Below are 8,290 nucleotides of genomic sequence, written 5' to 3' on the forward strand. Positions count from 1 at the left end.
GCAGCAGAGGAGCCCCAGTCCCACTCAGGTGTCTGGGATGGTTCTGGTTGGACTTCAATCATGCAACCATGTAGATTAAGCACCTACTACATGCAGGACTTTTGGAGACACTTAGTAGAACTCAGTGAATAAAGGAGATACAATCGCTGGGCCTCAATTGTCGTCTGAGAGTCAGACAGTCACATTGGACATCATTCGCAGGTCCTGTCCTCCATTGCACATCCCAAGTGGTGCCTTGATAGCCTCCTTTACATCTAGAGGCATCTTTCCTTATTCCATCCAGGAGGGCAGAGCACAGGACCATCTGAAAATGTGAGTGGTCTTTGGGTCCCGAAGAACGGCTTCCTGTCTCTACAGAAGAAAGTGTGGAGGGAGAGATGGGAGCTGTGGCTGGGGCGGGCCTTTCAGAACCCACATCTCATGCATCTTTTGATTTCCGTGGGAAGGCCGAGGTCTGGTGGCTTCCAATCCGAAAGGGCAGGACTCAAAGAGCTTGGATGGGTGTCAGGACCCCTGGGAATCAGAGGGGTGGCTTGGCTGAGTTGTCCCCAAGAGACCCATTCCCACCACAAACCCATCAAAATCTGCCTCCCCACATCCACCTCTTCTGAAATCAACCTCCAGGCCCAAGATAGGAGATGTGTGAGCAACCTGCTCACAAATCTGCCTCAGTGCTCAGTCCAGTTATACAAGTGCATGGAGGGCTGGGCTGGGCTGTGTCCCAGCCCTTTGGGAGAAGAGTGTCAGCGAGAAGAGAGTCACGACAGAGTCTGTGTTCAACCTGCTGTATAACCAGACCTGCCACTGCCTGGATAGCCTCACAGGGACCACTGCTGCCGTGGGGCTCTCCCTTGGATGGGAAGGGGCAGGCATAGGGGCCCAGTCCCAAACCAGGTGCCTTGGGGGAGAAGTGTGGAGGGAAAGGCCAGGCCTCTGACTCTGTTGCCCACTTGCCTCCCCCAGTGCCATCTCTTCTCTGGTATGAACCTGCCTGGACCCAGGGCAGGATTTCTGGGAGCCCCTCCACTATCCCTGCTTCACGGTGAAGCTGACCTCTCTGCATGTCAGCTTGCCTGGCTCAGGGCTGCAGGGCCACGCGTACCTTCTCCAGGTCCAGCTGGAGCATCCACGGCTCATTGAGGCAGAGCTGGAAGGTGAGGTGACAGTAGTCTTGGAAGAAAACTTGCTGAGTGTTCAGAGGCTTTGTTCCCTTCAAGGCAGTGGGGTCTTTCCTGTCTTTGACAGGCACAGGGGAAGTCAGCTACGTGAGTGACACTGTTTCTTTCTCCTGCTGCAGTACCATCTCAAGAGCTCCCCCCAGCTCCAAAGCCAGAGCAAGGGCCAGCTCCACGGCTAGATCCAGCTCCAGCTCTAGTTCCACCACCTGTGCCAGAGCTGGAGCCAGTGTCACCTCCATCAGTCCCTCCAGGGCCAGAGCCACCACCAACATCAGCTCCAGTCCCAGTGCCAGCTCCTGAGCAGGAGTCAGATGGACCATTGGCTCCAGGGAGAATCCTCCTTCCACCTGGAGAGATAACAGCAGAGCCAGATCCAGACCCAGAACCCACCTGCCCCTGGGACGTGACCACAAAAACCTTCTGAGGGAGGAGAAGCCTGACTTCTTGGAGTTCCCTCCCTGGCTGGTGGCAGATCAGTTGACACTGATGGATGTGGTGAGCAGTGGGGCTCTCAGGGCAGGTGGGGCCGGCCTTCCCTGTGCCATGAGCTGCCCCACACCTGCCATTTCCTGATCCAGAATCCTGTGATCTCGGTCCAGCTTCCTTGCTTACCCTCATGTAACCTGAGCAGCCTTCTTAACTCCCAAGCCTTTGCTGTCCTCATGTGGACAGTAGAGATGGACACTGAGAGCAGCTGCCATGCAGAGTGGCTGTACAGATGGATGAGGTGGAGCAGAGAGGAAGTTGGGCATAGTCTGTGCTTTGGTGAGGGATGGGAGCACACTGAAGTGCTGTCTGGTCCTTGGGTAGTTCACTCATTTGCCCAGGAGGCCTCAACAGGCTCAGCACCTATTAGGCACCTCAGGTGTACATGACTACATGGCAGACAAACAAAGCCCGTGGTTGTTGCTCCCTTGGGGGAATGTGCATCTGAAAGAGGAGTCAGACCTCAGGATGATCAGAATGGTTGGAAGATGCCCCTAGAGATGGTCAAGCAGGAGCCGAGTTCTGGTACTTGGACGAAGTGAGACTGGACGGTGAGCAAATGTCATTTCCCTGGGTCACAGTATCGGGTCCTGGGTCATCCTGTGCTGGGTACCCTCAGGGGACACAGGCAACACCCAGGGACTCCCACAAGTCTCAGGCCGCATTCTCAGCATCCTGAGCTCCAGCTCTCATCACAGACCCGGCCTGGGACTGGGGGCTGCGGACGCTGAGCTGGGCTGTGGCAGGGCTGGGTGACACTCCCTGTCCTCCCCAGGAGCTCTTCAAGAAAGTGATGCCCCACGACTTCCTGGACTCCATCTGGTCCCAGTGGGAAAATAGGGCCAATGAGCACCTTGCACCCACTATCCATGCCACCGTGACCCACTTTAGCAGAGTGGTCAAATGTGTCATCACCACCTGCCTCGGGGACCCAGCATGACGGCCCAGGACAGGGCCAGGGTGGTGGAGCTCTGGATCCAGGTGGCCAAGGTAAGATTTGGGAGTCCCTGGGAACCCCTCTCTGGAGTCGTGGTAACCGTTCCTTCTCCTTACTCAGTTCTCAGGATTGAAATCTGTGGTCTGAGCCTTCACACAATCCTTAGGCCCCTCCTGCCAGGGCCTCGATGACCTGACTCCTGGTCCCAGTGGTAGGAAGCTCACCCCATCCTGGGCTCTTTCCTTGGCTTGAGCTAAAATCCTCCTCCCTGGGAGTGTTCCTCCTCAGGGTCCAGCTGTGCTCTTCCCGGGTTTCTTGACCCTTGTCTCATCCAGGACAGGAGACGTCCATGAGGGGACAGAAGCCAGAGGAAGCAGGGCTCCAGCTCCCCCTCACAACACATTCTCTTCCCTTCCCCAGAAATGCCAAGGCCTGAGGAACCTGTCTTCACTCCATGCCATCCTCTGGGCAATGCTGAGCCCCTCCATTCAGCGTTTAAAAAAGACATGGAGACGGGTGTCCAGGTGGGTAGACCTCTCTCCATGAGAGCACCACCTGGGTGGACCAGACACCCCCCACAGTGCTGCCATTGCCCTTCAGTAAGCTGGGATCTCCTGGGAGACAATGAACCCTGGGGACAGGGTCTGACCTGGTTGGGAGGCATGGAGTCCTTCTGGAAACTTAGGCCAGTGGTTCTGCTTCAGGAAACAGTTTCCCGAAGTGCCAGACCCTGACTTGAACCAAATTGAAGATTTTCAAGTGTTTGCTTTGCAGCAACAGAACTCTCTGTCCACCTGAAATCAAGACTCTTTAAAACAGGTTTGTTCATTAGATAAGAGAATGAAGGCCCCAGGTGATAACAGGAAAGCCCCCTCCCCAGTCCCAGAGACCTCTGGCCTCAGAGGACACATTGAAAACGCTCATCCAGGCTGTCTGGATAATTCTGCGTTTTCAAACAAAAGGGATTTACCTTTAAACCACCCCACAGTGTTTCATTCCTTTTTTCCCTCCTCAGGAGGAACTGCAAAAAATTTAAAACCTTGTGCAGAATGGACCAGCGGGAGAGGAGGAAACTGCTCACGGAGGTGAGTGGAGGCTCGAGATCTGGAAGGAGGGAAGGTGAGGGGGGAGGAAGGACCAGGCAGTGTGTTCTTTGGTAAGTTTTTCACTTAAGGTTCCCTGAGAAATAACGGTGTGTCTTGTCAAGCTTGACAGGAAGTGGGGGATGTGAGCTGCAGGGGCAGGTGGGGCCTGTTGGGGGTAGGAGACCTTTGTCATGGTGTAGAGTGGTGTTGGTTGGACTGTTCCAGGAGGTGAGGAGCTGGCAGAATGAGCAGGTCTCTGGCTTCCATGCGGGCCCATCAGCTGACCCTCATCTTCCTCCAGGCTGGCAGGTGGATGGAGTGGGTGGGGTTTCTTTCTTCCTAAAGCAGCCCAGGCTGTCCTCAGGAAGCCAGGTCCCTGCTGCTCCTTCGGTCTTCACTGCACCTCGCAGAGAAGAGCAGCCTGCCTGCCCCAGGGATGGGCACTGTGTGGTCACACAGGCCAGGTGGACACACGGGCTGCCCAGCCTTGGAACGTATGGTGGATCTGGGACAGAACTGTGTGCTCTCTGGGACTCTGCACTCTATCCCGATAGTGGTCATTACTGACGACCCAGTGAGAGTCTACTCTGGTGCCTTGTTGAAAAGGATACGCCCCAGATGGCAATGAGAATTATCGGGGAACCTACAGATTCTGAATGGACCTTCCTGGCAGGACATTAGAAGTTTCCAAATAAAAAAGGATGCAAACGTCACCATTACACAGCGCCCTGGTCACCCCCTACACTGTAACTCAGATGTGGCTGAGAGGGGTCCCCTTCCTGAGTGAATGAAGGAGGAGTTCTGTGCAGGGACAATCCTGAGGGGATCCTAGGGAGCTGAGGCATTTGGCATGGCCTCAGGTCCAACCTGGAGTCAGAAAATCCCAGGGGCTGGGACAGGCAGAAGCCACTTGGATATGCCCCCTGAGACACCTTTTGCCTCCCCATCCATGCCTCAGCCTGACTAAGCGCCTAGGCACACCCCGAGAGTCCAGAGGACAGGACCTTGGTCAGAGGTGGGTCTGGAGGAGGAGTGAAGGCCGGGGGACAGGGCCTCTGGCTGGGAGGGGGAGCAGTCTCTCCTCTGTGGGCCCCTGAGCAAGTCACTGCCCCTCTGTGGGCCTCGGTCTCCTCATCTGGGAAATGGAGGGGGATGATCTGTGATGCAGGCCTCACAGGGGTGATGAGGTACAAGGGGGAGAGGAATGTGCAGGAGCTTTGTGCTCCTCCTCGAGGGGCGAGGGGAGAGTACTGGTGACAGTCAGATGACACTCAGTCCTCAGGGGACCCTGAGAGGCATGGGGAGTCCTCCTCACACTTTCCTGATGAGGAGAGAGTCTTAGGGGTCTGGGAAAGCCTGAGGGCACAGAAGAGGGAGTGTTGGAGCTGGGATTGACTAGAACCAGAGCACTCTGGAATGGGAGCAGCCATAGACACCAGATGTCCAGGGTCCAAGATCAGAAGCCTGGGAGACACAGGGAAGGGAGCATGGCCTCCAGAGCCTGTCCTTGACCCTGCAGGATGTGACCTCTGTGAGGGCCACCCTGGAGATGGGCCCCCAGGGAGCCCAGGAGAGGTAGCAGCAGGTGAGGGGGCCTGAGGGGGAGGGTCCAGGTGTCAGAGGAGGGGGTCTCCTCCCTCACGGCTGGAGGCCTCCCCAAGAGAGGGGTCCCTCCTCCTCCAGCCCAGCTCCTAGAGCCCCAGAGCTTGAAATACCTTCCTTGGAAGTGACCAGGAGGAGGCCTGGAATGGCTGGGCCAAGGATGGATTTGGGGGGGAGTGGCAGGGACCGCACAACCTGGGATTTCCCAAAAGCCGCCCCTGGTAGCTGACGGGGAACGTTGGGTTGTCCTGGAGGGGGCAACTGTGGGGAGGTTGCTGAGGGGCCTAGGCTGCTCTCTGTGGGAGTCTGTGGTGGGCAGGAGGATGGAGTGAAGTGACTTGGGGGAGGGTTCATGGGGGCACCTGAGAGGTGGGACTCATCACCCCTCCCACCCTGATTTCACAGGGTGTCATCCCCTTCCTGGGCATGTACCTCTATCACCTGAAGCTGCTGAACATTGAGATGGAGGATGATCTGGAAGTGAGTGAACCTGGAGTTGGGCCAGGGAGCAGGAACCTGAGGTTTGGGATGAGAAAGCCCTGCACTGGCCCCTGAGCTCTCAGTACCTGGCAAACCTCCTCTCATGAGAGAACCACGGCCACCCCTGGGAGCTGGGGAGTCAGGCTCATCTTAGCGATGCGGGAACGGAGGCTCCACGTAAGCCCCCCATGAGGCTCCCCAGCCTGGGGAAGCTCAGAGCTGCCTGCCTGCAGAGCTGCAGGAGGCTGTGTCTGAGCTCCACTCAGCCTCCCCATCAGGCCCTGCCCCTGGGGGAGTGCCATCAGTCCCTGCAACTCAGGAAGCACATCTGTGGTCCAGCTGTCCCTTCTTGCCTGAGGCCTCAGTCTTCCCGTCTGTCATCAGAAATGGGTGGGCTACAAGGTCTCTGGCTTCAGCTCCCCTGTCCCTCCTGTTCTGGAGCCCAGAGCCTGGCCCAGTGTCAAGTTCTGTTTGTGGAAGTTCTGCCCTCTGCTGGGCACTGACAGTCCTGCAGCCTGAGAAGGGGTGGGATAGGGGCTGGTTATGGGCTTGGGGGGCTGTTTCTGATGGACATTCGCTGTCTCCTTTCCAGGGAAATCTGGTGAACCCCAGAAATGGCGTGAGGTGAGCATCTGTGGGTAGGGTGGGGAAGTGGAAATCACAGACCTCGCGTGGCAAGATGTTTCGTGTCCTCATCCCTCGGGTCTTACATTTATTGGATGAGTTAGATCCACAAAGTTGGGAATCCCATCACGTTGGCGGGTGCGGGAGGGGCTGGCATCAAGGACACCTTCCTGGATGAGGAACTAATTCAAGGCAACTGTGAGGACAGGCAAGTCCTGAATTCAGTGAGAAAGCAGGAGGGTTCCCGAGTGAGGAGTGATCCTCACTCCCCACAAGTTCCTGGCAGGTTTCCCCACCCAAGCCCTGTCTGCACCCTTTCCTTCCTCCCAGAAATGCAAAGTCATCAGGAGGATCCAGCTGCTCCAGCAGGCTGCAAATAAGTATGACCTGGAGCCCGAAGAGTGATTTGAGGCCTGGTTCCAGGCCATGGAGCCCCTCAGTGTCGATGAGAGGTGAAGGTACAGGAGTTGGGTGAGGGCAGGCCAGACTCTCTCTGATGGCCGGCTTCAGAGCGTGTGGCCTGGCTCCCTGATCAGCCCCAGACCTCAATGCATGGTGACCCATGGAGCACCGGGACTCAGCTGCTGTCAGGGTCTGGGAGGGACACCTGGGGTGTGGCTCCTGGTAGCTCACAGGCCGCTCTGTCCTGTAGATACTGCCTCTCCTGCCGGCTGGAGCACATACACCAGAAGGCAAGCAAATTGCGGCTCTTCAAGAGAAAGAACTGGCCATCCTCCAGTTCAGGGCCTAGTGAGTGTTGGGACCAGCAGCGACTGAATCCAGGGGCTCAGTATATCTTCGGGCTAAGCATGGACCTGGATCCCAGCTCCACTGCTGACCAGGCCTGTAAAGGCTGCTCCCCTCTCCTCTCTGGGACTCGGTTGTCTCCTCTGAAATGGGTGATGCTAAATGATGCCTGCCGCATCAGGGACAAACGGGGTGCTGTTGATGGACTGAGCACTCGGCACAGGGTTTGGATCAGAGTGAAGGGGGGCAGGGAGGTGTGCCGTGAATCTCAGGGAGGCACCCCAAAATAGTCTGTTTGTTCTCTTCAGCCACCGTGCCCTTGGCAAGGAGCCATAACACTCCGGAGACCACAAGTTCAGCTCCTCCTGAGCAGCGGGGACACTGGCGCCCTCGGGGTGCACTGGGCCAGCTCTTCCCACCTGAGTGAAGGAGGACATCCTAAGACTTTCCCTGGTTTCCCCTAAAGCCCCAGAGGGAGGGCCCCACCCCTACCAACTCCCTGACATCTGCACCCCAGCGACTGTTAACCCATTGGTGAGGAGCGATATTATTTCTTTAATAGTAAATGGTAGATTTGACTCTTACATTATATCCTGCTTCTGTCACAGCCTGGGTGTTGTGGTGTGGTTCTTTCACTGCTTATGCTCATGTAAACAAGACACAGAATCTCACTTTCGTCCTTGAATTAAGAACTTGTGTATGGTTACATCTTATTGTATGTGGCAGAAAGGAGGGGGGAGGACCAGTCTCCTCCCTGGCTACTGAATGACACCCTGAAGTCCCCTTCCTCAGAAGACAGGTGTATTTCAGTGTTGTTCACCTGGGACAGGAGCAGAGACAGCCCCTCAGATCTCCCTGGAGGTAGAGGTTGGAAGGACTTTCCCAGGCAGAGCAACAACCACTGAAATGTGGGTGTTTTTCAAATAGCACTTACCAGGACCATGTCCTTCCCTAGGATAGTGGCTGTCTTTCTACAGCTTTCAAGGAAGAAGGAATGTCTTTTGCTTCTCTTGTTGAGGTTTCTTCTGATCAGATATTGGAACTTGCCATTTTCTAATCAGTCTCTCGATTTGCATCTACACTAAATGAGGAAAAAAGTAGAAAGAGAAAAGTTTGCCTGTGGAAGGGACAAGGCCAGAGGAAGACCATGT

General features: G+C 56.1%; 1 long non-coding RNA gene across 1 annotated transcript; it reads left to right on the forward strand.

Moving 5' to 3' along the window:
• Window positions 1-1,600: 1,600 nt before the first annotated feature.
• Window positions 1,601-6,782, forward strand: LOC131401696 (uncharacterized). The gene is made up of 4 exons (XR_009217847.1): window positions 1,601-1,673; window positions 3,617-3,686; window positions 6,361-6,392; window positions 6,723-6,782. It is a non-coding gene; the product is annotated as an uncharacterized LOC131401696 (long non-coding RNA).
• Window positions 6,783-8,290: the final 1,508 nt, after the last annotated feature.

Source organism: Diceros bicornis (assembly GCF_020826845.1).
Source record: "Diceros bicornis minor isolate mBicDic1 chromosome 13 unlocalized genomic scaffold, mDicBic1.mat.cur SUPER_13_unloc_1, whole genome shotgun sequence".
Lineage (NCBI taxonomy): Eukaryota > Metazoa > Chordata > Mammalia > Perissodactyla > Rhinocerotidae > Diceros > Diceros bicornis.